Source organism: Eptesicus fuscus, chromosome 20 (assembly GCF_027574615.1).
Source record: "Eptesicus fuscus isolate TK198812 chromosome 20, DD_ASM_mEF_20220401, whole genome shotgun sequence".
In the NCBI taxonomy this organism is placed as follows: domain Eukaryota; kingdom Metazoa; phylum Chordata; class Mammalia; order Chiroptera; family Vespertilionidae; genus Eptesicus; species Eptesicus fuscus.
The window spans coordinates 1099101-1115000 of record NC_072492.1 but is presented as its reverse complement, the minus strand read 5'-3'; the positions used below and the strand labels follow the sequence as shown (position 1 = coordinate 1115000).

Below are 15900 nucleotides of genomic sequence, written 5' to 3'. Positions count from 1 at the left end.
CAGTCCCCGCCGGTACAGGTCTCCCCACCTGCCACACTCGCCTCTGGCTGGGCCGGGCGGGGTCTTCTCCTGGCGGCTGGCACTGAGATGCCCCGGGGCAGGGCTCCGGCTCCCAGCTCTCTCCTCCTGGTGACAAAGCTTCGTGTTATAAGTAACCGACAGTCAAGGGTCACGTCTAGCAAATCACTGCAGGGTCACGCCTTTTTGGAGAAGGCATGGCTGGGTCTGCCTCCTGCAGCTTCTTCTGAGCAGGCTCGGGCGACCGAGAGGGGGCTGCCCTCCGTGACTGTTTCAAGGGCGGCAGAGTCTGCAGAGCCACGGGCTGGCGGGGCCACGGGCCACGGGCGGTCCTGGCCCTGACCCACGTGACTCGCGTGTACAGCGGCAGTGATGATCCCAGCCCCGGCACGCCCCGGGAAAGCTAGGAAGGGAGAGTAATGGTGGGGGGTGCGGGACCCACAGGAAAGCCGCCCGGTGCCGCTTGGGGAGAGCTTCCTGCAGGGGTTGCGTTGGTGACTGAGCAGGTGAGGCTTGGACAGCCCCGGGGAGCTGCCTTGTCAGGTCTGCGCAGGCTGAGCCTGCCCTTCCCACACCGGGGGGCCTGGGCCACGCTGGGGAGAAGAGCAGAATTGTGCCCCAAGCCCCTCTGGCAGCAGGCTGTCCAGACAGGGCGCTCTCTGAGGGTGGAAGTGTGGCCCCTGTTGTCCTACAGAGGGCTCCAGTGGCCGGGGGCCCTGCGCCCTGCACCCCATCGACTCCACGCAGGCCTGGCCCTGGCTCAGCTCTGGCCCTGCCACCCCTGGCCACCTCACAGGGCGGACAGAGGCTGGCACGGATGTGGATGCGAAAGAGCCTCAGAAACGCAAGGGATGATGCGAATGCCGAAAGGGGCGCTGCCCTGGCTCAGAGGTCAGAAGGCTCTCTCCTTCAGGACACAGCCCTCTGAGCTGGACCCTGCCGCCCGCTGGCTCCGCAGGCCAGCCGGGCTGGGGGAGGGGCGCCGGGGGAGGCTGAGGCCCTGAGGGCTCAGGTGAGGTGAGTGCTCATCTGGGGAAACCTGAGCAGGTCTGTCTCCAGCCGGGATCCCGCTGGCAGGGTCACACCCGTCCACAGAGACCGTCCTCCTTTCCTGGATTAGCTCAGGGAGCTCAGGTCCTCAGCACAACCCGCGCCTTAAAGAACAAGCCTGGCCCGGCCGGCGTGGCTCAATGGTTAAACGTCGACTTATGAACCAGGAGGTCAGGGTTTGATTCCCGGTCAGGGCACCTGCCTGGGTTGTGGCCTCGATCCCCAGTGTGGGGAGTGTAGGAGGCAGTCGATCAATGATTCTCTCTCATCATGGATGTTTCTCGCTCTCTCTCCCTCTCCCTCGGGGCGCACTGGCCCTGGAACTCCTGCTGGGGCGGGGCAGCGTGGAGGGCGAGTGCTGCGCCCAGCCGGCAGCCGTTCTCTCTGGGCAGGGCTCAGAGGAAACGTCTCCGCAGTTGAAGACGGAGCTGGAGGCCCTGGCACAGCCCAGCCCTGCACGGTGTGCTCTGGGGCAGGTCAGGTTCCGCTCTGAGCCTGAGCCTGGGAACCCAGCATGGAAGTATTTGCTTCTGGACCCTTCGGAAATGGGGCTCGCTTCTGCCTCTGAAGGCTCCCGACTGCTTCCTGGCAGGTGCCACAGCCGCGACCAGGCCCCTCCCTGTCTGGGGGAGGGAGCGCGGCCCCACGCCCTGAGCTCTGTGCTGTCCCTGCTTCCAGGCAGCGGGCAGCCTGGCCAGGGTGGGGCGTGGCACTGGGGGTGGAAAGGCATCTTGGGGGGGCTAAGGCCCACCCGTGTCCTCCCTTCCCCGGGGCCCTCCCTACCTCCTCCCCGGGCCCCTCGGCATCCTCACTGCCCTCCGCTGCCCTGGCCCCTGCACTGGACGCCTCTGTGTGCTTTCCAGCCTCGGCTCAGATTCCCTTTCCCAGGAAGGGGTGTATCTGCCTTCACCTCAGCTCCCTGTACTCCTTGGCTGGTGGCCCAGCACAAGGCGCGCCCTCCCTGTCCTGGGCCCGTGGCCCCCGGCTGCCTGGTCAGTCTCTCCTGCTCCCCATCTGGGACTCACACGGTGGGGCAGGGACAGGGAGCTCTGGTCGGAAGTGTCGCCAGAGGATTCTTGGGAGCCAGTAGGCCAGTGTGTAGGCCTGAGGCCTCTGATTAATGGCAGACTGCGGGCAGCTGTCCACAGTGGCCGCACTCACAATGTGGTCTTGGGACAGCCAGGGGCCCTCGGCTGGGAGAGGATAGTCCATGGTCATCCACCCACGCCTCAGACTCTTCCCTCGGCCATGGGAAGGGGCAACCCGCATTCCTGGTGCCTACGGCCTGGAGAGGTTGCACAGGCCCCGGGCGAGGGAGGCTGCAGACCACACTTCCACCCCAGGCATGCTGGGAGAGCTCGCCGCAGGCAGGACACAGGTCAGGGGCGGTGGGGCAGAGTGGGGCGTGGCGTGGCGGGGCCTGGCTGCCAAGGGCATGGTGCTTTTCAGGGAAATGGACATGTCTTCCATCTGGATAAATCTGATCCAGAAGGTATTGTAAGTCTCCCCTTCTAAAACAAACCTTTCTCAGAGAAAAGGGAAAGAGCTGGGTGGCCGCAGGCTAATGCTGCGACGCGCTGATGCTGGCGTTGCACCTGGCACCTTGCCGCGCTGATGCACAGTTTCTTAGGAGCCAGGCCTGTGTATCCAGACAGCCACCCCGCCGAGAGGCCCTGCAGGTTTGTAAACCTCGGCTGAGCAGGAACCTGGGTTCGCACTGTCTTTGGTTAGGAGTCACAGAGCCAGCACTCTGCTGCTCCCCCAGTGGCTTGGCCAGGAGGGCCCTCTTCATTAAAGAAGCTCTGGGAGAGAGCAGAAAATGGCGGTGGAATAGACAGACGTGTTCCGAGCCTTTTCCCGGAGCAGAAAGAAAGAAAGAACAGGCACTCTGGCCCCTCCAGGAGCCCTGCCTCACGGATCCCTGTGCTGGCGGGCGCCCCACTTCTGCACCCCGAGCTCCCCGCCGTGCTCCCGCCCCACCTCGCGCCGCCCCAGGGGCCACCTCGCACTCGGTTCCCGCCCGGCCTCTGGCCGGACCCCAGGCCCCAGGCCCCAGGCCCTCGGCCCTCGCTTTCCTGGTCCGGCCGGCAGCCCGCCGCGCGAGCACCATGCTCTTCTGTTCCTTTTTCAAGTCCCTTGTGGGCAAGGATGTGGTCGTGGAACTCAAGAATGACCTGAGCATCTGTGGGACCCTCCATTCTTTGGATCAGTATCTCAACATCAAACTAACTGACATCAGTGTCACAGACCCCGAGAAATACCCTCACATGTTATCAGTGAAGAACTGCTTCATCCGGGCTCAGTGGTCCACTATGTGCAGTTGCCCGCAGATGAGGTGGACACGCAGCTACTACAGGATGCAGCCAGAAAGGAGGTCCTGCAGCAGAAACAGTGACAACGACTCCTCCACCCCCTTTCCCTCTTCCATTGGTGGTCCTTGACCTGGTGTCCCAGCCCAGGACCCCTCCTTCATACTTGAGATGTTGTGTTTATTGTTTTTCAGTAGTGAAGGCGCTTTTTTTTTTTTAAAGGGGGATGAGTAGATGAGAGGACTAATTAGTGGGGAGCAGCTATCCTCGTCCCCAACACCTGCCTTTCTTACACCTTCCCCAGAGATGGTGGGAGAATCTAGATCTCTCCAGGGCGGCATGTGATTCATTTTGGGGATAGAAGGAATCTGTCCCGCATCGGGAATAAAATGTATGGTGCAAAAAAAAGAAAGAAAGAAAGAACAGCTGAGGGTCGCACGGGGAGTGTTTGTTGGCAAGTTAAGGGACAGCTAAACTCCAGGAGAAGGTGGGGGACTGCTTGACAGCCTGGCAGCCCCCACTGCTGCTGGGTCTCCTCCCGGAGCTACGGGCTCAGACGCGGAGACCGCGCCATCTTGAAGGGGAAAGTGGATCTTATCAGAAGCCTGAAAATCCACAACTGCGGCAGCCACCGAACAGCTGTGAGCCCCAGAACACCGGACCCCACTTGGCGCAAACACACGGATTCAAAGGAGCCCTTCACCACAGAAAGGTCAGATTTCGCCTGGGATAAGGAGAGAGAGAACTACATAACCAGACATCCAGAGAAGAGAGACCATGGGGAGACAAAGAAACAGCCCGCATATGAAAGAAAAGCAGGCATCACCAGAAAAGGAAGTAAACTAAATAGAGGCAAGCAACCTATCAGAGAAATAATTCAGAGAAATGGTCATAAGGTGGCTGAAAAGAATGGAAGACAAATTCGACAATATGAGTAAGAACCAAGAGGAAATGCAGAAGAACCAAGAAGAAATGAAAAATGACATTGCTGCTGTAAAGAACTCAATAGAAAGCATCAAGAGTAGACTAGAAGAAGCAGAGGATTGCATCAGTGAACTAGAGGACAAGGTGGGAAAAAATACCCAATTAGAGCAGCTTCTAGGAAAAAAAAATTAAAAAGCAGGAGGAGAGCCTAAGGGAACTTTGGGACAACACTAAACAAAACAACATCTGCATAACAGGGGTTCTAGAAGGAGAGGAAACTGAGCAAGGAATAGAAAACCTGTTTGAAGAAATAATAACAGAAAACTTCCCTGATATAGGGAAGAAAAAACCCACACAAATCAAGAAGCTCACAGAGTCCCAAGCAAAATGAACCCCAAAAGACCGACGCCAAGGCACATTATAGTTAAGTTGGCAAACACCAACAACAAAGTAAGAATCTTACAAGCGGCCAGAGAGAAACAGAAAGTTACATACAAAGGAACCCCCATCAGACTAGCAACTGATTTCTCAACAGAAACTCATCAGGCCAGAAGGGAATGGAATGAAATATACAAAGTCATGCAAAGGAAGGGTCTGAATCCAAGAATACTGTACCCAGCAAGGCTATCAATCAAAATTGAAGGTGAAATCAGGAGCTTCACAGACAAAAAAGGACTAAGGGAATTTATTGCCACCAAACCAGCAATGCAAGAAATGCTAAAGGGTCTGCTGTAAAAAAAGAAAAAAAAAGAAAAAAAGAAATAGGAAGCGAACAAGGAACACAGGGGTAAAGAATAAAAATGGCAACAAATAAGTACCCATCAATAATAACTTTATTTTTTTGTTTTGTTTTGGGTTTTTTTTTAGAAGTCCACTTTCTTTAATGTACAAAAACGTATGAGTAGAAACAAAAGCAAATTAAACATTATCACATATGTTTACACCACTATCTCGGTTCTTCATATCAACATTACTATTCAAACAATAGAAAGCAGGTGACAATTTAGGGGGTGGGAAAGAGATAAAACAAAAAACCTTTTCTACCATGTTTTTTCTAGACTGTGCAGAGCTGTGCTCACAGAGACGGCTTCTTTTACTTCTCCACTGTGCAGGAATTCAGTTGTATATAAAATTGAACCTGCTCAACAGCTGAGGGAGACTAGAAATGATGGGTCCATATCCTGGTGTGTTGTCATACAATTCAAACAATGGTGCGGCTACCAGCTTGTAATTTTTAGGGACTGCAAACAAGGCTTTCTCTTGAAGTTGAACCAAAAACAACTTCTTATGTTCCTTCGGTTTTGTAATATGTGCAGGAATATATGGATACTGAGGAGGTTCAAAATTTGGTCTCCACCAGTTACCAATGCAGTCATCAATGACCCAGTCTTGCAGGACTCCATCTTGACGACCTAGTATCTCTGTCATTAAGCGTTTTAGTCCTTCAACTTCGTCTTCTCCTGGGTTAAGTTCACCACCAGGTAGTTTGAAGAAAGTTGTTCCCAGCTGTAGCAGTAGCACATGGGGTAGTTGGTGCTCATGTACATCATAACCCCTTCTACAGTCCTCCTCATTCCAATTTTATCAAATTCCTCCCTCATGCGTTGAAATCTGGCTGCTCTTTTGTACCAAAAGTATAATAGGTAAGGGTACAGGTTGATGGTGCGCTCCAAGGTGAGGGGCTTGGTCTGCTGGATGTACATGTTGCCGAACTGGTTGACCCCCGTGGCCACCCGGTTTGAGAGCGATTGGGCGGCACCACGGACATGCTGGAGAGTATTGGCAGCGAGTGGAAACGGGGAGAGGAGAGGCAGGGAGACTTTCCCAGTGCAGGCAGCGGTTATCTGCGGTCCCACTCAGCAGCTGCTGCCCGCCATTAACATGAGAGCGCTAGAGGAGCAATAATAACTTTAAATGTAAATGGATTAAATGCCCCAATCAAAAGACATAGGGTAACGGATTGGATAAGAAAACAAGACCCATATATCTGCTGTCTACAGGAAACCCACCTCAGAAAAAAAGACGCACACAGACTGAGGGTGAAGGGATGGAAAAAGGTTTTCCAGGCGAATTGAAAAAAAAAAAAAAAAAAGCTGGGGTAGCAATACTTATATCCGACAAATTAGATCTCAAAGTGAAGGACATAACAAGAGATAAGGAAGGCCACTTCATAATACTAAAGGGAGCAATCCAACAAGAAGAAATAACTCTGGTAAATATATACACACCCAATACAGGAGCACCTAAATACATAAAAAAAACTCCTGGCGGATATCAAGGGAGAGATTAACAGCTATACAATCATAGTACGAGACTTTAATACCCCACTATCACCATTGGACAAATCCTCTAAACAAAAAATCAGCAAAGAAACATCAATCCTAAATGACTCACTAGACCAGATGGAATTAATTGACATCTTCAGAACATTTCACCCCAAAGCCACAGAATATACATTCTTCTCAAGTGCACATGGGTCATTTTCAAAGATACACCATATATTGGGTCACAGGCAAAGTCTCTACAAATTCAAGAAGATAGAAATCATATCAAGCATCTTCTCAGACAGTGGCATAAAACTGGAAATCAACTACAATAAAAACAATCCAAAGAAATCAAACACATGGAGACTAAACAGCATGCTATTAAACAATGACTGGGTTACCAGAGAGATCAAGGAAGAAGTAAAAAACATCATGGCAACAAATGACAATGAAAACACAACAATCCAAAATCTATGGGACACAGCAAAAGCAGTCTTGAGAGGGAAGTTCATAGCTCTACAAGCCTACTGCAAAAAACAAGAAACAATGGTAATAAATTACCTAACCCTACAACTCAAAGAGTTAGAAAAAGAGCAACAAGAAAAGCCCAGTGTAAGCGGAGGGAAGGAAATAATAAAGATCAGAGCGGAGATAAACGGCATAGAGACCAAAAAAACAATACAAAAGATCAACAAAACCAAGACCTGGTTCTTTGAAAGGATAAACAAGATTGAGAACCTCTAGCCAGGCTCACCAAGAAGCAAAGAGAGAGGACCCAAATAAACAAAATCAGAAATGAAAGAGGTGAAATAACAACAGACCCCACAGAAATACAAAGGATTGTTAAAAAATACTACAAACGTCTCTATTCCAACAAACTGGACAACTTGGAGGAAATGGACATATTCCTAGAAAAATGTAACTTTCCAAAACTCAATCAGGAAGAATCTAAACAGCTCAATAAGCCAGTAACTATGGAAGAAATTGAAGCAGTCATCAGAAAGCTTCCAGCAAACAAAAGCCCAGTGCCAGATGGCTTCACAGGGGAACTTTACCAAACATTCAAGGAAGAACTAAAACCTATCCTCAGACTATCCCAAAAAATTCAAGAGGAAGGAACACTTCCAAGCTCCTTCTATGAAGCCAGCATCACTCTAATACCAAAACCAGATAAAGACAACACAATGAAAGAGAATTACAGGCCAATATCCCTCATGAATATAGATGCCAAAATCCTCAACAAAATTCTAGCAAATCGGCTCCAGCAGTACATCAGAAAGATCATACATCATGACCAAGTAGGATTTATCCCAGGAATGCAAGGATGGTACAATATCCGCAAATCAATAAATGTGATACATCATATAAACAAATTGAGAGATAAAAATCACATAGTCATATCAATTGATGCAGAAAAAGCATGTGACAAAATCCAACACCCTTTTTTGATAAAAACTCTCAACAAGGTGGGAATAGAAGGATCATACCTCAACATAATAAAAGCTATGTATGATAAACCCACAGCTAACATCATACTCAATGGGCAAAAACTAAAACCATTTCCCCTAAGAACAGGAACAAGACAGGGATGCCCACTCTCACCACTACTGTTTGACATAGTACTGGAAGTATTAGCCATTGCTATTAGACAAGAAGAAGAAATAAAAAGCATCTAAATTGGAAAAGAAGAAGTAAAGCTGTCCTTATTTGCAGATAACATGATATTGTACATAAAAAACCCTAAAGACTCCATCAAAAAACTAATAGACTTAATAAATGAATTCGTCAATGTTGCAGGATACAAAATTAACGCCAAGAAATTTATGACATTTCTATACACCAATAGTGAACTTACAGAAAGAGAGACTAAAAAAGCAATCCCATTTACCATCGCACCAAAAATATTAAGATACCTTGGAATAAACTTAACTAAGGAGGTAAAAGACCTATACACAGAAAACTACAGGACACTGAAAAAAGAGATAGAGGAAGACGTAAACAGATGGAAGAACATACCATGTTCATGGATTGGTAGAATCAACAGCATTAAAATGTCCATACTACCCAAAGCAATCTATAGATTCAATGCACTCCCCAGTAAAATACCAATGGCATATTTCACAGACCTAGAAAGAACTCTCCAAAAATCCATCTGGAATAAAAAAAGACCCCGAATAGCCACAGCAATCCTGAGAAAGAAGAATAAAGTAAGTGGGATCTCGCTACCAGATTTCAATCTGTACTACAAAGCCACTGTTCTCAAAACAGCCTGGTACTGGCCCAAGAAGAGACATATAGATCAATGGAACAGAATAGAAAATCCAGTTATCGACCCAAACCAGTATGCTCAATTAAAATTTGACAAAGGAGGCATGAACATACAATGGAGTCAAGACAGTCTCTTCAATAAATGGTGTTGGGAAAGTTGGACAGATACATGCAAAAAAATGAAACTAGATCACCAACTTACACCATACACAAAAATAAACTCAAAATGGATACAGGACTTAAACATAAGACGGGAAACCATAAAAATACTAAAGGAATCCACAGGCAGCAAAATCTCAGACATATGCTGAAAGAACTTCTTCACTGATACTGCTCCTATAGCAATGGAAACTAAAGAGAAAATAAACAAATGAGACTACATCAAAATAAAAAGTTTTTTTACAGCAAAAGAAACCATCAACAAAACAAGAAAGCCCATTGTATGGGAGAACATATTTGCAAATGTTATCACTGATAAAGATTTAATCTCTAACATCTACAGGCAGCTTATACAACTTAATAAAAGGAAGATAAATGATCCAATAAAAAAATGGGCAACGGACCTAAATAGAATCTTTTCAAAAGAAGACAGAAGGAAGGCCAAGAGACACATGAAAACATGCTCAAAGTCACTAATTATCCGAGAGATGCAAAGCAAAACAACAATGCGGTACCATCTCACACCTGTCAGAATGGCTATCATCAACAAATCAACAAACGACAAGAGTTGGCGAGGGTGCGGAGAAAAAGGAACCCTCGTGCACTGCTGGTGGGAATGCAGACTGGTGCAGCCACTGTGGAGAACAGTATGGAGTTTCCTCAAAAAACTAAAAATGGAACTCCCATTTGACCCAGTGATCCCACTCCTAGGAATATATCCTAAGAAACTAGAAACACCAATCAGAAAGGATATATGCACCCCTATGCTCATAGCAGCACAATTTACAATAGCTAAGATTTGGAAACAGCCTAGGTGCCCGTCAGCAGATGACTGGAACAGAAAACTGTGGTACATCTACACAATGGAATACTACGCTGCTGTAAAAAAGAAGGAATTCTCATCATTTGCAGCAACCTGGATGGAATTGGAGAACATTATGCTAAGTGAAATAAGCCAGTCAGAGAAAGAAAAATACCACATGATCTCACTCATTTATGGATAATAAAGAACATTATAAACTGATGAACAAAAAGATAGATACAGAGGCAGTAAAGCATCAAACAGAAGGTCAAATTACAGCAGGAAGGTTAGGGAGAGGCGGGGGAGATAAGAGATCAGCCGAAGGACTTATATGCATGCATATAAGAATAACCAACGGATGCAAAACATTGGGGGGTGAGGGCATGTATAGGAGTGGGGGGGGGGCAATGGTAAGATATGTACACATAATACCTTAATAGAAAAATAAAATAAATAAAAGAAGAAAAAAATTATGCCGGAAAAACAAAACAATAATAATAATAATAATAATAATAATAATAATAATAAAGAAGCTCTGGGAAAGCTGTGCGAGGCCAGACAGCCAAAGTGCAGCAGGAGCCGCGCACTGTGCTCCGTGCGGCTCAGCGCCTCCCCTGCAGCGCGCCTCCCCGTGCCCGTCGGTGTATTAAGTAAAATTTAAAAGTAGATGCACCTCATCTTCTCATCCACCCGTCTACTGGTGGGCACCTGGGCTGCTTCCACATCGTGGCTGTTGTGACTCGTCCTGCATTGAACATAGGGGTGCATAAACCTTCTTGCATTAGTGTTTTGGGTTTCCTTGGATAAACATCCAGATGTGGAATCTCTGGGTCATAAGGTAGTTCTATTTTTTTTATCTTTATTGATTAAGGTATTACATATGTGTCCTTATCCCCCGATTGCCCCCTCACCCCCACCCCCACTCACCCCCCTATTGTCTGTGTCCATTGGTTAGGCTTATATGCATGCATATAAGTCCTTTGGTTGATCTCTCCCCCATACCCCCACCCTCCCCTACTTCCCCTCTGAGGTTTGACGGTCTGATTGATGCTTCTCTGTTTCTGTATCTGTTTTTGTTCATCAGTTTATGTTGTTCATTATATTCCATAAATGAGTGAGATCATGTGATATTTATCTTTCTCTGCCTGGCTTATTTCACTTAGCATAATGCTCTCCAGTTCCATCCATGCTGTTGCAAATGGTAAGAATTCCTTCTTTTTTTTATAGCAGCGTAGTATTCCATGGTGTAGATGTACCACAGTTTTATAATCCACTCATCTACTGATAGGTACTTAGGCTGTTTCCAAATCTTAGCTATGGTGAATTGTGCTGCTATGAACATAGGGGTGCATATATCCTTTCTGATTGGTGTTTCTATTTTCTTGGGATATATTCCTAGAAGTGGGATCACTGGGTCAAATGGCAGTTCCATATTTAATTGTTTGAGGAAACTCCATACTGTTCTCCACAGTGGCTGCACCAGTCTGCATTCCCACCAGCAGTGCAAGAGGGTTCCTTTTTCTCCACATCCTCGCTAGCACTTGTCGTTTGTTGATTTGTTGATGATAGCCATTCTCTCAGGTGTGAGATAGTACTGCCCTGTTGTTTTGATTTGCATCACTCGGAAGGGTAGTTCTATTTTTAATTTTTTGAGGAAATTCCATACTGTTCTCCACAGTGGCTGCACCAGTCTGCATTCCCACCAGCAGTGCACCAGGGTTCCCTGTCTCCCCACCCTCAAGTGGTACATATATACAATGGAATATTGCTCGGCCATAAAAATGAAATCTTCCCATTTGCTAAGTGAAGTAAGACAGAGAAAGGCAGATACCATAGGATTTCACTTAAATCTGGAATCTAAAGAACAAAATAAACAAACAGAAACACTCATAGGCCCAGCGAACAAACTGGTTCATGGGCCGACGCTCAACTACTGAGCCACACCAGCCGGGCTAGTTTTTACTTTTGTTTCCAGAGTGGCTGCACCGCTTTACCGTCCCACCAACAGGGCACAGCTCCTGTTTCTCCACATCCTCCAGCACTTGTTGCTTCCTGGAGTTTTTAACAATTACCATCCTAATGGGTGTGAGGCAGAATCCTGTTGTGGTTTGACATAAGTTTCCCTAATGATTAGTGATGCTAACACCTTTCAGGTCCACGCTGCTGTTCTGTATCCTCTCTGGTCTGTATCTGTATCTGCTCTGGTCCTGTATCTGTATCCGCTCTGGTCTGTATCTGTATCTGCTCTGTATCTGTATCTGCTCTGGTTCTGTTCTGTAGCTGTATCTTCTCTGGTTCTGATCTGTATCTGCTCTGGTCCTGTATCTGTATCTGCTCTGGTCTGATCTGTATCTGCTCTGGTCCTGTATCTGTATCTGCTCTGGTTCTGTTCTGTAGCTGTATCTTCTCTGGTTCTGATCTGTATCTGCTCTGGTCTCATCTGTATCTGCTCTGGTCCTGTATCTGTATCTGCTCTGGTCCTGTATCTGTATCTGCTCCGGTCTGTTCTGTATCTGCTCTGGTCTCATCTGTATCTGCTCTGGTCTGATCTGTATCTGCTCTGGTCTCATCTGTATCTGCTCTGGTCCTGTATCTGTATCTGCTCTGGTCCTGTATCTGTATCTGCTCTGGTTCTGTATCTGTATCTGCTCCGGTCTGTTCTGTATCTGCTCTGGTCTCATCTGTATCTGCTCTGGTCTGTTCTGTATCTGCTCTGGTCTCATCTGTATCTGCTCTGGTCTGTTCTGTATCTGCTCTGGTCTCATCTGTATCTGCTCTGGTCCTGTATCTGTATCTGCTCTGGACCTGTATCTGTATCTGCTCTAGTCTCATCTGTATCTGCTCTGGTCTGATCTGTATCTGCTCTGGTCTGATCTGTATCTGCTCTGGTCCTGTATCTGTATCTGCTCTGGTCTCATCTGTATCTGCTCTGGTTCTGTATCTGTATCTGCTCCAGTCTGTTCTGTATCTGCTCTGGTCCTGATCTGTATCTGCTCTGGTCTGGTCTGTATCTGCTCTGGTCTCATCTGTATCTGCTCTGGTCTGGTCTGTATCTGGCTGGTCACCGACTCAAATGGGCAAGGACCTGGAGCCACTCCTTGCCCATTTGAGTCGGTGGTTAGTTTTGTTATTGTTCCTTCCTTCTTCCCCAGGCAGAGTTGGCCCAGCACGTAGACATGGCCGTCTTCGTACGTAGTACGTGAGCGAGGTTTGAATCTGAGGTGGATATAGAGAAAGGAGTCAAAGGTGTGGCCGTTGTCCAGCCTGAACCTCTTCCAGTCCACTCTGGTCTGCCCTGGCCTGCGGGCGACTGGCTCTAGCTGTGGGCAGATGCCCCACGGGTTGGGGTGTGGGCCTGTGCCTCCTGCGCAGGCCCAGATGGACCATCAGCACCCGGGGTCAGAGCGCTTGGAAGAGCTGCTCCTGCCTGACGGGCCCCGCCTCCCACTTGGCAGACCCCTCCAGGTCTGGATTGTATTAGATCTGTAGGCGACCAGGGAGACTTGACATCTTGGTAAAACAGATGCTCCTTGACCTATGATTGGGTTACATCTCCGTGACCCACCACAGGCTGAAAGCACCCTGAGTCGGAGATGAATGTGATACTGCACTGCAGGGTTTGCGTGTTGACGGAGCTGCAGCCCAGCGCCATGTGGCATCGAGGTATCGAAGCACAGCGCCAGCCCAGAAACAGACCAAAATGCAAAATTCCAAGCGGTTTCGACTAACTGCAGCCACCTTCTCGCCATCATGCAGTCGGAAACTCGGAAGCTGCACCATTGCTAGTTGAGGACTGTCTGCATGGAGCCTTCAGAGCCGTGGCACACATCCGGGCCTTCATTTAGGGACCATTGTCTCAGCAACGCAGGGCTCCCGTGGACCAGCCTCACGTGCGCTTGTAGATGGCATCAGGTTTTCTACATGGGAGAACATGCGTCTGTGCTCAGAGACATTTTACTTCTTCCCTGTGACCTCTCCCCCTCTGTTCCTCACTCACTGAGCTCGCTGGGGCCTCAGTGCAGGAGCAGGGGAGGTGTGGTGTGGAGGCGCCTCGGGGAGGGTTTCCCGTCAGGGGGAGGGTCCCTTGTATTCCTGATGTGCTGTGTTTTTTTCAGGAATGTATGTTGGATTTTGTCAATTGTTCTTTTGTGTCTATTCAGGTGACGGCAATGTTTTTCTTTAGTTTATTTATATGGTGAATTACCTTGATTGGTTTTTAAATGTTAAACCACCTTTTCACTCCTGGGATAAAACACACTTGGTCGTGATATACCGGGTCACCTTTTTAATATACTAGAGGCCCGGTGCACGGATTCATGCACGGGTGGGGTCCAGCTGGCCCACCCCAATTGTGGCCAATTGGGCTGGGCCAGCCAGGGGGAGGGGATGCAGGTGGTTGGCCGGCAGGCCCCGCCCCCTGGTCGAACTCCTGGTTGAACTCCCTGTCTAGGGGACAATTTGCATATTAGCCTGTTATTATATAGGGTTGTTGGATTCCATTATCTATTTTGCTAATGTTTTGTCTAGAATTTTGGCGTTTATGTTCAGAAGGAATAGTTATCTTTAGTTTTCATGTGAGGCCTTTGGTTTTGGTATCAGTTAATCTGGCTTCATTGGGTGTGTTGGTAGTATTCCCTCGACTCAGCTTTTGGGCGAAGTGGTCCCCAGTTGGTATTGTTTCTCCCTGATGTGCTGAGTGAGGGCCAGCGAGCTCTGGCCGGACCGCGTGCCGGGCTCACGCATGTGCCCTGGTTACGCTCAGGCCTACAGACCTTGTAGTGGCATCTGTCATTCTTGTACTGAGAATTTGTGTCTTTTTCTTGATCAGTATTGTCAGAGATTGTATTCATCTTCTCAGAGAAACAGTTCTTGGTTTCATTGACTTTGCCCTATTGTTTTGTATTTTCTGCGTCATTGACTCCACTCCCAACTGGCTGTCCTTACGTGGGTTCCATTCTCTTCTTCAGTCTACGGTGGGGCTGAGGCAGAGCGGAGGCCTTCCTCCTCCCTGAGTTATGGATTGAAATTCACTTTTTTTGCATATGATATCCAGTGACACTTGTTTAAAAACTCTCTTTTCTCCACTGATTGCCTTTGTAGTTTGTCACGAATCAGTTGACTTAATCCTCACCCGTGGCTATTTTTCCATTGACTCCTCCCTAACACAGTGCGTGTGCAGCGATGGCCGTGCCGCCTCAGCACTGGTTAGCAGCTGATGTGTCCTCTTATCATTTGTTCCATCCCCTCGGGGACGACGTGGGGTCACAGGTCGTGCAGTGACGGGGCCTCCCGATGGTCGGGATGGGCAGCTGGCACAGGGCTCCTGGAGGCTGGGGGCCCTGGCTTCCATCTGGGGACCCACTCCCAGGCAGTCAAGTCCAGCTGTGAGTTCACCTCTAACTGATCATCTGCCTGCCCTGCGGTGGGAGGTGCCAAGGAGCGGCCCGGCCGGATGCTGTGGGCCACGGGAAGGGCTCAGCTGTGGGGCCGCTGGTGCTGCCTGGCGCGTGGGGTCTGTGCTCTTGGAGGGGTGCCCAGCGCAGCACAGGCCCTGAGGGCCCAGCAGGCTCTCTAGCCAGAGGGTCAGCCCCACAGAGGAAGCGGAGGCAGGCTGGGCTGTGTGCGGGGGAAGGAGTGGTGTGCTGGCCTGCCTGTCTCCCTGGCCTGGTCGGGCAGCCCTGGCCCTGCCTCACACCATGCCTTTCCCAGAGGCCTGCCGGCCCCTCCCCACTTCCTGGAGCTCCCACCTCTGCTGGCCCCTCTGAGCCTTTACTCATTTTTTTTTAATCCTCACCCGTGGCTATTTTTCCATTGACTTTTAGAGAGAGTGGAAGGGAGGGAGAGAGGCACAGAGAAACATCCACGTGAGATAGACACATCAATTGGTTGCCTCCCCCAATTGGGGCCAGGCATCAAGCCTGCCACTGGGGTATATGCCCTTGACCGGAATCAAACCTGAGACCCTTCAGGCCTTGGGCCGACGCTCTATCCACTGAGCCACACTGGCCAGGACCCTTGCACACCTTTAAATGTAACCACCTGCCAGGGGTGGACGCAGCAGAGGCCAGAGCTCCTCGGCAGCCCTTTTCCTGGCCCCATTCACGCA

General features: G+C 49.0%; 1 protein-coding gene and 2 pseudogenes across 4 annotated transcripts in view; 2 read left to right on the top strand and 1 right to left on the bottom strand.

The window, feature by feature from the left end:
* The window catches only part of PEMT (phosphatidylethanolamine N-methyltransferase), a 65164-nt gene that overhangs the window by 33138 nt on the left and 16126 nt on the right, over positions 1-15900 (top strand). The gene's annotated exons all lie outside the window — the stretch shown is intronic.
* Positions 3137-3476, top strand: LOC103299344 (U6 snRNA-associated Sm-like protein LSm2; annotated as a pseudogene).
* Positions 5164-6069, bottom strand: LOC103299378 (cleavage and polyadenylation specificity factor subunit 5-like; annotated as a pseudogene).